At 31.8% G+C, this 17540-nt stretch overlaps 1 long non-coding RNA gene across 1 annotated transcript in view; it reads left to right on the top strand.

Annotated features, from left to right (window-relative positions):
- LOC125058029 overlaps window positions 1-16774 on the top strand; it is an 81619-nt gene extending 64845 nt beyond the window's left edge. The window contains exon 3 of the long non-coding RNA XR_007118306.1: window positions 16737-16774. This is a non-coding gene — a long non-coding RNA (uncharacterized LOC125058029). The remainder of the gene's footprint in view (window positions 1-16736) is intronic.
- The last annotated feature ends 766 nt before the right edge of the window (window positions 16775-17540 follow it).

Here is a 17540-nt window from a genome sequence, read left to right as displayed (position 1 = left end):
AAGCTGAATATGAATGTTAAAACAATGTAAAAAGACAGTTTCACACAAAGAACACGCGAGAGTCAAGTTATTAAAACTGCTGTGGAATCGATGAATCTGTGGAAGATAGCCAAAAAATCGGTGTCATTATGGGAATATAAAGTTCCTCGTAAAATAAAATTCAGTTCACACATCGTAAGCTTATATGAACGCCTTGCAAAAAATAAATCACATCGGAGGGTTGCAATAAATTGCCGTAATAAGCGGCGAGAGCAAGGTCAGGGATCGTAAAAGCAGCTCCTCATAGCCAGCACATCATGTCATTCGAAAACACACCTTATTCTCTGTACAATATAATAGCGAACGAATATTAATCCAAAAGTAGTTAAGTTGTCTGGATCTATTATTTGCCCCCTATTATAATAGTTGACCTTTATTTATATGACACGTTAAGGCAACATATGGAAGAGGAGAGGAACTGGTGTCGAAACCAAAATCACACTAATCCCTTGTATTTTCTATCTTCCTATATGGAGCAAAAACGTGGACAATCTTAGCCTGAGGCAAAGGATTTTGAATTGTGGTGCTGGAGGTGGATGGTAAGTATACCGTGGACCGCTAAACGCATCAATGTATTGATCCTTACCTCAGCATTATACTCAGCAGCTTACAGCTCCATATTAGGTAAAGAGGAATAAAGTCAAAATAAATAATTGAATAAAACTACGTAATAACATATATATTATCTGATACTTCCAATAATGTAAAAAACAATTAAAATATGAATATATATATTGATACTAAAGTTATTTGTCCACTTTTATATTTATTTATTTACACTTCGTTGCAGTAATAGAGAAATACAGTACAAATAAAATAATTAAATAAAAAGGAGGCAACCACTGTCAGAAAAAAAAAAATTAGACAAGGTGAGCGCTAGAATTTGAGAACTATATAACATATTAAAGGCAATACTAACAAGGCAATTAAAGTATATGAATTATCATTATTAAAATAAAATTACTTAATTTAATACTTTTTTAATTCTTACAATCTCGAATTACCCTGGCACTAAACACACACAAAAAGTACAAAACTGTTTCAAACTATTTCGTGAACTCGCTGAAAGCTATTTCGCTGAAAGTTATTTATATATTTTTCGGGTTATTCCGAGTGTGAATTGTAAACGAGGCCCTCAGCGAATTCGGCTTTGACTAACAAAAAATATGTGTTAGAAAATGTATTACTTTAAATTATGTTACATATTATCGACTGTATGTATGGAGAGTATGGGGATACTGTCTATTAAAGTTAATTAAAGCCAATTCAAAATTAACAATGTGGTATTAATACTGTCAAAACAAATTTAAGGGTAACAAATTAAGTCCCACGTTAACGCACAGTTAGTGAAATTCTAAATGATAATCCAAGAAATACAGATAATAATGACCCATTCGTTCCTGGTTCTATGACAATTTCTATTCGGCACAAAAACTTTTTTATGTAAAATTCTAGTTATTTGGCTTTTTATTTTTGCCATAAGTTTTAATGTTGTATTATTTATTTTTTACTCAATTTTATTTATGGTTTCAAACATAACACATGATAAAATTGAGAAAACAATAAAGAAATACTCTTATAAATTTTTGCATGCAATTTTAATTGTCTGATTATGTTATGCTTTCGAACATGTCTAGAATAAATCGATTATATATCAGTTAGAGAATATAGACGATTGTTATTATTAATCCTAAATATAGTTCGTAATTTATGGAGTCGTAAATTTTTCTTTAGAAAACATTTTACATTTTGAAAACTCATAACCCGTTGAGATATTTAAAAGCTAATGAAGGAGTAACGCTAAAATATTAAATAAATCATTCGCTATCGTGAGCATACGTTTGCATGTTATACAAATTTAACTTTAAGTGTTTCACGAACTCAGACGGATAGAGAATTTAATTTTATTTCACTCAATTCCATTTTCGGAATAATTTCAGTATTTCAAGCTCACAATTTATACGTTTTACAATAGTCAGGCGAACGTGAAGGTTAAAAATAATAACCAGAATTTAATGCCTTTGTTGAGGTATTATTATAACAAGTATTTATCAAACAATTTATCTAAGGTATATATAATATCTTAGGAAAGTGACATGGATAGATTTCCTGCGCAATATATATCAGCGCGTGATTTTGATCACTGTGGCCGGGTTCGAACCCCGGCTGTATGTAATGTTCGGGGGAAGGGGCCTTGAAATTGCATACAACAGCTAGTCGATTAGTGGTTTTAAACACTACTAATGTACCAGTCACAACTGCCACTACAAAGTTATCTGAACTTCTAACTACAAGGATGGAGGCCATTTAAAAAAAAAAGATAAACAATATACACGATCAAGACGTTATGGAATCTATTCTTATCCCTATTACTTATCAATTTATCAATCTACAAATTTAAATAATATCACATGTATATAAATTTATATCTATGTTCGCTATTTATAATTGCATATACGGTGGAATAAAAACGTGCAAGTCAGTACGGTTGAAACCCAATCATAGACGACATATAATCAGTCGGGCTTCCTCCATATATACGTAGATACAACCAGACTAAAAGTTGGGCCACTGTTTTCTTTTCTTTCACTGTAATTTTTTTTTGGCATTAATCTAGTCTTCTAAGCTAAAACAACGATAAAGCAAGCTACGCTAAAATAATGTTAAGCCTTTAGTAAGTAAGAAAAGCTCTTCATTTCAGTTGTAAAAGTAAGTAAAGCAGGTGTTCTTCAGGAAGTTCTCATGAAACTAATTGTGGCTACAACCGAGGGTTCTTGTACTAAGTTAACTGACCTAGATGTGGTTTTATTATTCTTTCTCTTAAGTAATTGTTATGTCATCAGGATACTTAAGATATTTACACTTCATTGCACATAATAACGATTCGCCACTAAGCGATTCTATTGTGATAAAATAATAAAAGAAATTCATATATTTAAGAAGACATGAAATCTATTTGGTTAGTATTATGTTAGAATATTGTTTATATATTTGGTAGTAATAAATTGATTCCTGAATGAAAATATATACTTTTATCGCTTATTTAAAGGAGATTAAATAAGTCTTTCGCGCTACACCATTTGGACAAATGTTCAAAAAAATCCAGCGCATAAGTCGCGGGCACCAGCTAGTCTACGATATTGCTTTAAACATCTAAACATACAGCATGTGAAAATATAGAGTTGTTAGTAAATAAAAAAAGAGTGTGTGTACTTATGTACACGCGTTAGAAGTTATACTTCTTAGGAACAACATACTTGGAATCAACAGAAGCAATAATTAAAAATTAAACATACCGACAATTAACCTCAAATCTATAAATGCACTCAAAAATACTAGAATATACAACTTGAACATAGTTATTATCGATTTTCATGCCACCTAGAACTAACTTAACGCTGTAGAATTTAGGTGTCGGTGTGCGCGCGCATCGTAAAAATTAACTCTTATCATTTTTCTCCATCGCGCCAAAAGAACTATAACTTCAAAAAGATATAAATTTAACAATTTCAAATCTTATTAATTTCCCTGAATTCCATCATCTCCACTATTAGTGTCAAAGAGCGAGCACATTTTGTGGTTCTTCACAGTTAACGCTAAATGGTTCACAAATTAACTTACTAAGACGAGAACCTTAACCACTATTATATAGTTGACGCAAACGCAAATTGAAATGCCAAGAACTTGTAGACTTTCAAGTCTGTGAATATTCACAATGGACTATATCACTTATTTATATTAAAAGGTTTTATTAAATAAAATATTTTATTTTAATTACACATGCTTTCGAACATACGCAACATATCATCATCAAGGCTCCACTAGGCATCCGACAGTTTCAAGTCCATGCCATTATTTTCTTTCTTTCATTTAGAATTATAGTTTTTACATAATACATAATAGCTCCATTGGACGCGACTAAATGGTAGTTCAAGTGTTTTAACTTAATTACTAATTGTTTTAGTTTAATTTAATTTAACTTCTTTTTCACAATTCGTAAGTGTACTTGTTTACCTATATGAATAAAGATATTTTGAGTTTGAGTTTAACACTTTGTTGCTTTACATATTTGGTACATATGTCGTACCCAACTAGCTTAATTACTAGTCTCTTTACGTATAGTAAATATATATAGCGCCGTTCAACTAGCGTCCTGAATGATGTTCAGTCATTTCATCAAACAGCTAGGCAAATGACTTGGATCGTTTACGTTACATTACTTACCTATCCTGTTCATTTCTATTTAGTTCCACTTTCTGTTACCTACACCAAACTGTCATTATAGCATCGGCAGACATTAATTTTGATGATATTTATTAAGAAAAATAGTATGGAAGAGTGTAGTGACACTAAGAGAACACTAATAAAGTAAAATAAATAAAGAATTTCTTTTATCAGATATTTCGCCATTTTTATATCGGTCACATAGTCGTACGAATGGCTAAGCATTAGCCAGCCAGTTTATGAAATGTTGTAACAAATGCTAAGGCTGAATTTCATTTAGACCGCTACTTAAACGGCACTGTTTAGTAAAGAGGCTAGGCTGTTGATTGAACGGCTAATTAATCTAGTTAGCTGCGACTCATATACATTCAAATAACAGAATTTATTAAGGAGGTATCGGGCCGCTAAGAAGCTATCTCTTCCCGACAACCCTAGTACGAAAAATGAAAAAAGAAATACTACAGGTAAAGTTTGTATGGTTCAATTCTATAGTTTATTTCAGGTATAATCTTTGTTTATTTATAAAATTAAAAAAAGGCTAGTAAACACGTTTACATATTTTGAGAGGTACTTAAGTGAAAAGTAACATAATTATTATTACTTGAAAGTCTAAATCTGCATATTACACAAAACTTCGGCAAACTTACGTATAATTTCTTCAATATGTGAATTATGCTTCGTTACTGGTTTTACGAAGTTGGCGAGTTGGCTCTATGGTCTCAGAGTTTCATAACATTAAAAACTCGATGACAAACGCGAGTTAAAAGCACACATTAGTGGGTAACCGCTTCCAAACTGCGCGAAAGTTCCTAAAGTACGAACAATTTATGTCTCATTCACCTGAAATGCTATTTCCATACTAACGTTGATTCAACAATTCAACGTGACACGAATTCCGATAGTTTTATAGAGTAAAATGTGATTTATTTAAATGTATGGACACGATTTTTATCGTGGTTATGCCTCATGGAGCAGTCGTAAAAATTGAAAGATTGAGGTCAGAGCCGGTAAGCAAATAGATATGGAAGTAGGTTGTAGGATAGAACATGCCGGGTACGTCACGATATTGATCCTTGATCATATAGAAAATATAGGAAGAATTTAATTAGTAAGTTACCTTTTGAGCTTAACAAAAAATTTTGGTATTTTTATTTTAACTAGTATATACTTTAAATTTCTTTTCTATAATTTGTTTACCTTAACTGTCATACATTTTAGATAAAATAGTTTTAGAGTGGTAAACTTTAATAAAAAAATAAATTCCAACGGAGATTTGAATACACTCAATATTGAAAGGGTTAACTGTGCTGGACTGGACTAGGCTTAGTTTTGGTATTGGCGAGCTAAAGGCATCAGTCAGGTTTTAGTGGGTAGAGTGGTACATAAAGTTTAAGACCCACATAACCCCTGCTTAAGCAAAATGGCTAGGGGATATGCGTTATAGCATTTCCAGACGTTAAAAAAACAAGTCGGCATAAAATAGTTATAAGCGTAAATAATTTACACCGGAGGATTCATGCCTTTGAATTGGGCTATAATTAAATGCTTCAATGCTGAAAGAATTCTATAAATATATTGTTTATTTATAAAGTACTTGATATATATATGGGATATTATGTATATACACACACTAGCAGCTTAATAAGCTGATGCACGTGTATTTGGTGATTAGGAGAAACTATCCAACTTATTTTTAAAATAGTATACTAATTTTACGCAAAAAAATAAGGGATACAATTAAATATGGAATAATTAATATTTGTTATATTCTAACGGACAGGTAAGGTCAAGGGTGCGTGAAGACAGACCAAATTGCTCCCTAAATAAGTTACTGATGACATCTACACGAATTTATCTTAAAGAGAAAATGTTGGGTAGAGATTTTCGGGAAAAGATTATTTCTCTGTTAAAATATTTAAGTTCTACTTTGAAATCACAATAAATCTGAAAAGCGTACCTCTGATGCGGGTAGATTTATTGTATAATTTTTGTTACTGGTTCACTGTTTATTACTGCCCAAAATAGACATTAATTATTTCGCATGTTTTTTTAATCACAAAGAAATATCTGTTTGAAACTTGTAGGAGAGGTCCACTCAATAAAGTTTCGAGTTAAGTGTATATATTGCCACTCGAGAAACTTGATACTTAATAAAAGGTAAGTCGAAGTTACGATGACATTTATTACAAATATGTTAATTGGGTCTTAAGAACATTATGTCAATTATAACAAGATTTGTTTTTACAAAATTACGGCTTTAAAAACTTGAATTCACGTTTTTCTTGCAAAAAATCGATATACGAGTCTTTCCTTCAACCATATTGTTGACATTTAAATATTTATACAGGCACCTGGTAGACGAGGACAGAGCTGCTTTTCACGAACAGCAACTCAGTTTCACATTACAGCGAAGAAATGCTTCCGGCATCCAGCGTATTCTAGCACTAGACTCCATATTTTAAGTTCTTTATTATTTTTCGTATACGTAAGTAAATTGTGTTTTTATCTTAATAAAAATATTTATAATGATCACTTGATCACATTTGTTTTTTCTTATATATTTTTGCACTTCTATATTTTTATCCCCGGAAGCCTGGAAGATACCGTTTATAATTTTTGATGGTAACACAACGTACTGTGTTATTTTATTATTATCTTGTAAAAAAGGCAATTGTTTACAAATATGATAATATGTCCATTTCGATAATATGGCACTTCGGATTATTATTTACGGAATACCGGTGGCTTGTAAAAAATACATATACAATTTATTGACCCTAATCATAGAACCAAATATTTATCTTCTAACCTCATATGCCCATGACTAAAAAGTACCCAAAATAAATATTGTAAAAAATACGTCAAATATCAAATTATTATTTCAATATTAAAAAAATGATAAATGCATCCATCACATGCGTAGTAATAGTTTTTCTTACTGTCTCTAATATGAGCATATTTTTTTTTAAGTGCGTTTGAATTCCATTAAAATACTAATGACTTGAAACTGTGTATAAAACCAAGATATGTAATGTTTTACGAACATAGAAACTCTCTTAAAAGCTCAAAGCTTTTAATGTGATGAATTCGTTTTCCAAAAAGCTTTCTCAGTTTTATTGGAAAGTCAAAGTATTGGAATCGCATTGAAGTATTAAAGTAAAGACTAACGAATACTACTAAAAGCTTGTTTGCTATGTTTAACTAAACTAATGCATATTTTGGTGCTATGCATTTTAATCCAGGCAAACTATAACATAAAATTCACTTCATAGGATTAAATCATGAAAAAATTCAATCGGGATGAAAAAAAAAATCTAATAGGTTTGGTTGTATAGCAAATAATTTTGTTTATTTATTTTAGTCACAAAAAATACATACACTATCCTTACTGTTAACTTCCTTCATATTGTGTTGTACTAAGCTAATACGATAATGTCAAAAATAATTTTAAAAAAAATATGTCATATTAAATACATAAGATACACATCGCTACGGTGAATTCACTATGCAATATAAGATGTCGATAGTTATAATACTTAAAAGCAAATATAAATCTCCATTAAAATGTAAAATAGCTTTGGCCTAAACTAAAAAAAAATATATGCTTATTTAAAATAATAGTCATTGTATAGACATTTCCGTAGGTGGATTTTTCTAGGAATCATCTCATTCACAGTGAATCAATAATTCGCCTAAACGATGATTAGTTTCATGAGTCATCGCCTAGACCTGTAATGAGAACTATGAATAGCAAAGATATTAAGGATTTCTCAGAATTTCCATATTTTACGACTGCTTTAATATATTTGGTTAACCCACGACACATGGTTATAAATATCCTTTAATATTTTGTTCCCTTTGGAGTAGAGACTCTTGGGCCGTGGGATATAAGTGCACAGGCGGTTATTAAAGATATAAGTTGGCGCCTGGTAGATAGTACCGGTGACCTCAGAGCTGGTGCTTTCCTGGCTCAACGCATAAGTATCGCAATACAGCGAGGAAATGCTGCCAGCGTTAAAGGTACACTGCCACAGGGACCACAATTTTTAAATTTGTTTTGATTTTCTTTTTAATAATTTTTTATTATTACTTTGTAGGTTAAAAAAAATTTAAATACCGTATACTTGATTGTAATCAATAAAAATACATTGAATTATTTAAATGACACAAACGTTATAAACGTTTTTCTTTTCTTTTCGATACTAAAGAACATTAAAAAAACTTGTTTAACTGTCAAATTGAAATTAAAATAAAATCGTACGTATATTTTTCTTTAATTTAGAAAAAAGAGTCAAACAGGATAGGAGACATTATTTCCTTTACCGTGAAACAGTAGTATTCCTGCTATAAAACCTCTAGCATATTAATACTTGATCTTAAACACTTATATATTATTCGTTAACTAATTAAAGATAAAGATTTAAACGCGATTGTACTTAAAGTAAATTCGTAGAAGAGAATTTTCCAAAACATATCTGCAATTGTGCTTCTACTGAACGTTATATACTGGTCTTATAAAACATTCGAGAAACGCAATTAGAGTTAACATTCTAGACATATTGCAATAAGCTTGAATTTTCTCACATTAAATGTTGAGACGTCAGCTGCACTTTTCTGCACGTCTGCCCTCGAGATATTACGTGTTGCACCTAATATATATATTAGCTGTTACGTCTCACTTATTTCTTATTCTAAATCTGGAATATTTAAAAACTTGGCAAATATTTTAATATATAGGTTTTTTTATATGAATAATAAATCGTTTATTTGCAAAGTAGTAGCCATATAAAAATAAGCATGCAAAAGTCATATTAATTATCATAATGTAATAATAAGAACAGTTTAGTTCTCCTACACTATAAAGCACTTTGCCTATAAAATTTTTCACTAAATTTCAATTCAAATCTTCTAGGAAAGGTATGCTTATTTATTTATTAATTAAAGCTTATGTATGGCCAAATTTCAATTAAAAATATTATATAATCACCCAGAAAATATTTTCTATCCATTAATCTTTTTTAAATCATTATATTACCTCCCCCACAACTGCTTCACAAATAGGTCGCTCTTCGGCGAACAGTCTAGAAAACTATTGCTTGTTGACGCTCGACAGTACGAGTCGAATACACAGCAAAATGACTATTTTTCCGGTCCTAATTTTGTCCGGTCATAATTGTCCTAACGTACAATCTCAATAGTTATTCATTATCTAATAATAATTCGATTTAAGTTAACTACTAATGACAGAGATGGATATCTACCTGGTAATCGAGACGTAAACGCTGAAATACATAATCATTAAACCATACAGGGCGCATAAGTACCTTCATCAGATTAAATCCACGTGGCACCATACATGCACCGATCTTGGACTCATTCCTTGGATTTTTGTATGTGTATAACAGATCATTTTTTATTGACCTTCTCAGCCATATAAGACGCGATAACGATACGTCGTTTCTGTATACAATTTCGATGTAGTTCTCTCCATATCTGTAGCGCTGATGTCCTTGGGACAGAATAAAAATTCAACATAACACACCCGCGCTATCGCTTTTAGACGTAACGTAATACCGATGCTATGTTGTCGTCATGACGTCATCACGAGGAAATTCTCGTAATTTAACTCAACTAATCAATTTATAATCAACTACATGTTTCAATTATCAGCGATTTGATTTCGACTTCACAGTTTACTAAACTAGGGTGAGTCAAGCATTCTGCTTGGTTCGACCTAGACGTTACTTTTAATAATAACAATTTTTCATGGAAACACTATTATCATCGAACATTAAATAGCTGTAAAATTATAATTTTAGTCTAGGTCTTAAGACCTATCCACATTGTCAAATCAAATAAAAAACTGAACTAACTTAAATTAATCTAATTTCTATAGGAATCTAATTTGAGTTTGATGTTATTAAAATATAATTACTATGGCAGCTTACCCTTACACTATTGTTCTGACTTAATTAATTACTTTTAAATCTACTATGGAATCACTATTACTATGCTCTGTCTAATAGTCACTTATTTGTAAATCTATTGGCGTATTATGTATTGGCGCATCGAATAAACCGCAGCTATTAACCGTTTTGAACTAATTTGACTTTGACATTGTCAATTTATGAACTACGTGACATAATGACAACGACAGCTGACACCAGCACCATTGCTCCGACACACACAATAGCAACATATAATTTATAACTCAGTGTGTAGATATTATATACAAGCTATGTATACTACTTTACATCGAATATAGCCGAGAGCCGAAGTCAGTAGTAAAAATGTCAAAGTGCTAAAGGAATCTAATTTAATCGTCCCCTATTTTACAAAGGAAACTAATTAATCTCAAACCTTTGTTATTTTGAAGTAAGCACGCTCATTCAATGTTTCGCGGTGGTATTTTGAAGATACTTGACTCTGAAGTCTTTGTACTAAAATAACAACGTGGAAATTCGCTAAAGTTATATAAAACAATTTAAATTATTATTCCTTAATCGGGATCAGTAGCAATTATTTTGTTCTTCGTATTTCTGTTTATTTGTGATCCGTTTGAGGAAACTTATTGGTCTTAATAATGTTACATAGTATTTTCTCGGTAAATAGACAATCCAACATTAAATACAGAAACATATGTATATAACAGTTTGATTTTTCTTTAAATTTGGACAGCCATGCTGAGATGAAAATCTTCAACTAAATTACGGGAGATATGCGAAGGGTGTATCTGAATATCGGCTTAGATTTCAGTCTCATCTTTCTTATTCTAGTTCTTAACGCCCTCGTGGAGAGCTTCATCGGGAAGGTGATTTTACTTAGCTTAGAAACCCGTGCAATTGAGAACGATCCAGCAATCGCCAATATCACGAGTAAATAATTAATTTTCTCAGTTCCGCTCTAGACATTTGTCTGGACAATGGACATGCGGTTATTATAAGTGCTTAGTTAAAGTATTAATGTTTTATAAATAATTTAAGTATTGTCTTTGTAACGGAAGTATTTATTAATTATGTAAAAAACCTGAATTTATATGCGTTAAATTTTAAGTGACAAGGGATACGAAAGGGAATGCTTACGTGAGTTGACCATGTAGAACGGATGAATGAAAAGAAAACAAGTACAATACAAAGCAACCGTGGATGTTGAAGTTGGGTTGGGTAGGCCTTGTCGTATAGACCTTGGTCAAGATAAAAGTACCCATAACCGACGAGCATGCATGGTAAATGTCATGAACTCATGAATTCATGAAGTGAGAGGTCCGGAGCAATTGGAGATCCGAGATCTCAGCTTGCCTCTTCGGGAAAAAGGCGTAAAATATAAATATTTTTCTTTTTTTATATAACCGTCAAGTATTTTTGTAAACCGGAAAAAACATTATTTAGGATTTATAAAATATGATTAACAGGTAAAATAAATTTTGGATTATAGATTCTCCATTAGTCTGTCAAATAATGTAATCCCTGCCATGTGAATTTATTCCGATAATCCGTGCCAAATCCTCCAACTGTCAATATCATACCTGACAATTGACAAGCAATACAAGCTTTAGTTAGAATTATTATAATAGAAACACGCTCCTAACATGCTCCTATAGTAATTTCCAATAATTAGTTGAATTGGATCTGATCTGATAGTACATAGTATATATAATCTATACAATTTTTATAAGATAGAGGGACAAACGAGCTTTGGTACATCTATAAACGGCAGTAACCGCTGCCCATGGTATGGCAACCCATGTTTATTGGGGGTGGCCGGGCCGGCCTTTGAGGAGAAGTATTTTAAAGTAAAAACCCCAAACGATTTTAAAAATTCTTCAGCGCTTAGCAATAGTCAATGTATAATGTATATTTACAAAATACTTTAAAATAATTTTTCTCTTGAAGAAGAATCTTTGCACAGAATAATGTTATTTATATCATAATTATAAAAACCTAAATCATAATATTATTAATGCTGTAATAGTAAAAATTAAAACATTTATTTATGAACTTACTCATTATACACTAATAGCGACACAAAAAAATACTTATAAATTTACTCCCACTTCTTAAATCAAGGCTGTAGAATTGACGAGAAGATAGGTCAATCGCGCTTTTAAATCGCCAAGTTTTCTTTTGTTTTTTTTTTTCACATACATCTTGTAACCTGCAAGATACCTGTCAATAACAATAGTGTTAGCTAGTAAATTTGTGCAATTAGTACTTCAAATTTCAAATTAGGTTTGGCGTAGTATCGCAACCCGTGCCTCTGTAACTCCGAATAGAGATAGGGATCCTGTCTTCGATGATGTTCATTAAATTGCATATAAAATCGTCAGGTTCGGTATTCATTTTACTATTCAAAATTACAAAGTAGCGTCGGTCATTTTTTACATAGAAATACATAAGAATACTAAAATACATAAGTTGGATGCATGATGATGGATGATGATTATGTATTAGATAGAAATACATAATAATACTAAAATACATAAGGTGCTCCGGGATATCTCGTATGTGGAAACATATTAAACGCACAATCCACTGGCTGGTACCGGCACATATATTACAGAAACAAATGAGGCTTCAAAGCCGCCCGACCGTTAACCACGTGTTGAATGCCAATTCGCCTCCATATTGGACACCGAACTACGCCTCAAGTCCGAATATGGTTTGTTCTATTGTAATTGGATTTCAATTAACCTCAAAGTACTTATATAGTTACAGTATGCTAAAAGCATGACATCATGTCTTCGAACATTAGAAAAAAAGGGTGCGTGTACTTATGTACGCGCGTAAGAAGTTATACTTCTTTGGCTTTCTTTATTTTTTTAAAATATTAAATAATTAATAATAAATATTTAATGTTAATAATTTAATAATATTTAATATTTTGTATATTATTCAATTATTAATTAATATTAATAATAATAATTATTATTATTTATTATTATTTTATTATATTATTCATTCAATTTAATAACTAGGTATGGATCATAACCTTTTAACTAAGTAACAATAGGTCTTCGTGAAAAAGCATCGCTAAATTTCTTTGAAAAATAATTAAAACTCCTTTATTTGTTTAAAAGGTACTACAAAGGTCATTATGGTCATTCCAAATTCTTGGCATAGCTGCTAACTTCACGCATATTCTATTTCTTTTTACTTGTAGATTGTCTTATTCCCATCTTGCTCGCGCACGCTCGGCGCCCGGCTGGTTTAAAAAGAATTCGTTAGTGGGCAACTTTATTCTGTTAATTTTGTGTCACGGCGCGCGCGCATCGATAAATTTAACTCTCATCAATTTTTCATAACGCGCCTAAAGAAGTATAACTTCAAAAAACAGTGGCGCTACAAATGATCTTTGCCTGAGATTTCTGTAACCCTTTTTGGGATTTTTTTTTCTAATAGACTCGTCAGGCACCTATGACAACCTACGTGACTTAGTCTTAAGCATGACGTAATCCTCACTATGTTTTCCAGTTGTGAGCCAGTGGTTATTAGCGATGATGTACATCCTGTCTTTTACATATAATGCTATACTTATAGATTTAAACAGAACTTCTTAAATAAACTTTTCTCTTTAAAGTCTCGTAAAAAGTTGAAAATCATACAGTCAAAAAAAACGGAGAGTGCTATATTGCTCTTTATTGATCTCAGAAATATATAGGAAATTATACAATATAGGTATATATAGTGTGTGGGTTAAGTATCAGTCACTGCCGTAACATAATCTGTGTTGCACTATGCATGCGTGCAATGTATTGTATAATTTACCCGCATCGAGAAGATGACAGAATAAGTATTTTTTTTTTAAATATTTCTATAATTTTTGATCGAAATAAAATTTTATTTATAGCCATTTGTCAAGGGTGCTTGCATAGTGGGGAAAAAAGGAAAGACAATATACTACGACTATCTTAATATATATAAATTACGTGTCACGTTGTTTGTCCGCGATGGACTCCTAAACTACCGAACCAATATCAATCAAATTTGCACACCGTGTGTAGTTTAATCCAACTTAAAAGATAGGATAGCTTACATCTCAATTTATACCCGCAATGTTAATTGATTGCAAATGATTTGTTTATTATTTGACACAATTCTAACAGATGGCGCTGTGTTGAAAGTACCAACGTTTCACATAAGCTACAATTTAATGGCTTAGCCACCAAAAAAGCATGGTGATCCCCATGACTGTTGTTTTCCTGCCATTTCCTTTGAATAGTTAACTACTATGTAAAATAACAAAAACCTTAGCCACAGCAACGCTTGGCCGAGTCTGCTAGTATTTATATATATATAAAAGACATAACACAATCCTAAACCATTATATTAAAGATTTTCTGTTATAAGTAAACTCCAATTATTACTGTTAGCAGTGAAATCAATTAAAACTTTTCCAGACGATATCACAACGAAAGTTGTATTGTCGTATAAGGTTTGAAAATTCTCCACGTCCACGCTTTCACTACATCGCATTTTTATACCATATAAGATTACGTTGCAATAAAAGTAATTGATTAATAACAAACATTATAAATGTTATATTTATTTGAATTTAATAATTGTTTGATTTTAACAATTTGTAGCGAGGGATTCAAGGCTACTGGCGCTAATTAAAGATTTAAGTTGGCGCCTGGTAGATAGTACCGGTGACCGCAGAAGTGTTTTCCTCGCTCAACGAATACGCAATACAGCGAGGAAATTTTGCCATCGTTAAAGGTACCACAGGTTTTGTTTGTTTTAATTTTCTATTAATTTATTTTTAATTATTATTATTATTTCTATAGAAAAGAAAGAAAAACGTATATAAATTTATGCATCATCTTGGGTATAACCAATCTATTTTCTAATAGGTATAAAGGCGATCATGACCCTATAAAAAGTTCCAAGGTAACGCGACGACTTCGCAACTTAACTAGTGATATCTACATGAGGTTGTGTCTAGGGGCACGGCAATAGGCCTGCCATCTTTTTCTCGAAGTATTTTAGACCGTTTTGACCCCCCTACTTCGTTATGGGTGAATTAGAAGCCCGATCTAGTTACCAAGCATACCAGTTAATAAACATAAAAGATTTAAATATTGATATAGTCACTATAAGATGTTGTTAGGTTAGCTAAATACATAATAACTTGGGAAAGAAAATCTCTTAGGTAGGGACTGTATAACTAACCGACTTGGTATTATATGGATCTCACCACTTTTTACTCAGTCGCGAGACTGTGTTTTTTACAATGTTTCTGGTGGAGTTTACCCGTTCTACCCACTTATGTATCAGACATTCATTTTGGATCTGGTTCGTTACACTCAGGGGTAGGAGGGATCCAGCTATTAACCGTACCTATATAAAATCCATATGAGTGCGTAATGCAGAAGAATGAGCTAGACTGCGAGCACCTTTTAACCACACTGTGCAAAGCAGAGGGCAACAATTGCTGACTGAGCTTGTGTGTGTGAAACAGTGGCGGAAAGATTCTTCTTTCCCGCTCTACGCCCTTGACTTGCGAAAAGTAAATTTAAATTTAGAATTAAATTAACTTCTTTTCTGACGTTCATAGGTATATGAATAAAGTTATTTTGACTTTGACTTAAATTGTACACACTTAATAATGTTGCGTTTAGACTGACACATTCAGTTTAACGCTTAACGAAGTCACATGAATTGCATTGTTCATTATTATACAAATGTTCAAATTGTGCTTTAGTTAATTATTGTTTCAATTATATTAAATAACATAGTTATAAGTAGTGTATAAAAATTTATAAGCACTAGTTTATTTTTTAAATCGCGCGCTTTAAATAGAGACGTACAGAATTAACAAAGGAGCACAAAGTCCATAAATTATTTTGCACAAAGCTTACCTTTGCGTGAGTACGAACTGTTGTCAGTAGTATTTCCAACAAATGTTCAGGATTTCCACTTTGATAGGGCATTTGGTACTTTAGCGCTCACCATTCTGTTGTTTCAGCAAATTGATGTGTTTTTATTGGTGCATGATTTGAAGCTAAATAATTTTTAAATTGTTTTAAACTAGAAATTAAAAAATCAGTAGCGCTACAACCTTTTTAGGTCTGGGCCTCAGATTTCTGTATCTGTTTCATGATCATTTGTCAATCAAAGGCAAGTGATCACCCTCTTGTGCCTGACACGCCGTCGACGTGTTCGGTCTAAGGCAAGCCGGTTTCTTCACTATGTTTTCCTTCACCGTTCGAGCACAGGCGGGGATCAAACCTACGACCTCAGGGATGAGAGTCGCACGCTGAAGCCACTAGGCCAACTTTGCTCAAGGAGTAATATTACTTTCCCTTTTATTAAATAGGTGTTAATAATATATACGACTACTTACCTCTTGCGTCGAAGAGTGTTTAAATATTTTGATCACATCGCCCGTGAATTATTCATAACTGTCATAACATCTATTTTACCCAGTATGCTTATAGCTTGTAACGTTGACAATTAATTAATTCTTTTTTACAGATTGGGGTATTAAGTTCAAGACCAGACAAATATCGTAAGTATTTAAGATAATAACAATGATATTTAGATTGTTGATAAAATATCTATATTATATACTATTTATTTAATAATTTACACTTTATTGCATAAACAGAAATATAACACAATTGACAAAATTATATAATAAGGAGGCCAACTGGCGGCTTTATCGCTTTCGTGGGAACTCTTCCAGCGCAAGAGGTGCAGAAATACATAAGATATATATATAGTTATTTAAACGAAATTAATAGAACAAAAGAAAGCAATTAAAATATATGTAAACAGTGAATATGACAAATAAAAAAAGACACACGAAAAAGAAAAATTTCATATGAATCACGATAATACTACTACCGGATCATACAAATTTTCTTAAACCTTTTACGAGTTTTCACGAGATATTACGTCATTCATATATCATACATCAATACGCAATTTAAACTATTATATGGGCAGATTCACCTTTTAAGGAAGACTGGAGGTAATCATGTGCTCTGATGATTTTAGGTTCTTTGATTCTGGTACTAGTTACCTTGCGTTTTTTAGAGTACGCAATTTTATTTTTTTGATGTTGTAGAGAATTTAATTTGCAACAAAAAATGTTAACAATTTTTTTTATCAAATAAATAGTTTAAAAGATATATCGTATATACCATTTCAACCCCTATTTCCAAGATGGCGGCCGTGGAACAAGGGTAGCGACCCCACAAACTTGTTTTTAGCTTTACACTGACCCATCAAAAAAATAAAATTGCGTCCTCTAAAAAACGCAACCCCAAATGTAAC

Source organism: Pieris napi, chromosome 17, assembly GCF_905475465.1.
Source record: "Pieris napi chromosome 17, ilPieNapi1.2, whole genome shotgun sequence".
NCBI lineage: Eukaryota > Metazoa > Arthropoda > Insecta > Lepidoptera > Pieridae > Pieris > Pieris napi.
This window is presented reverse-complemented; position numbering and strand designations above follow the sequence as displayed.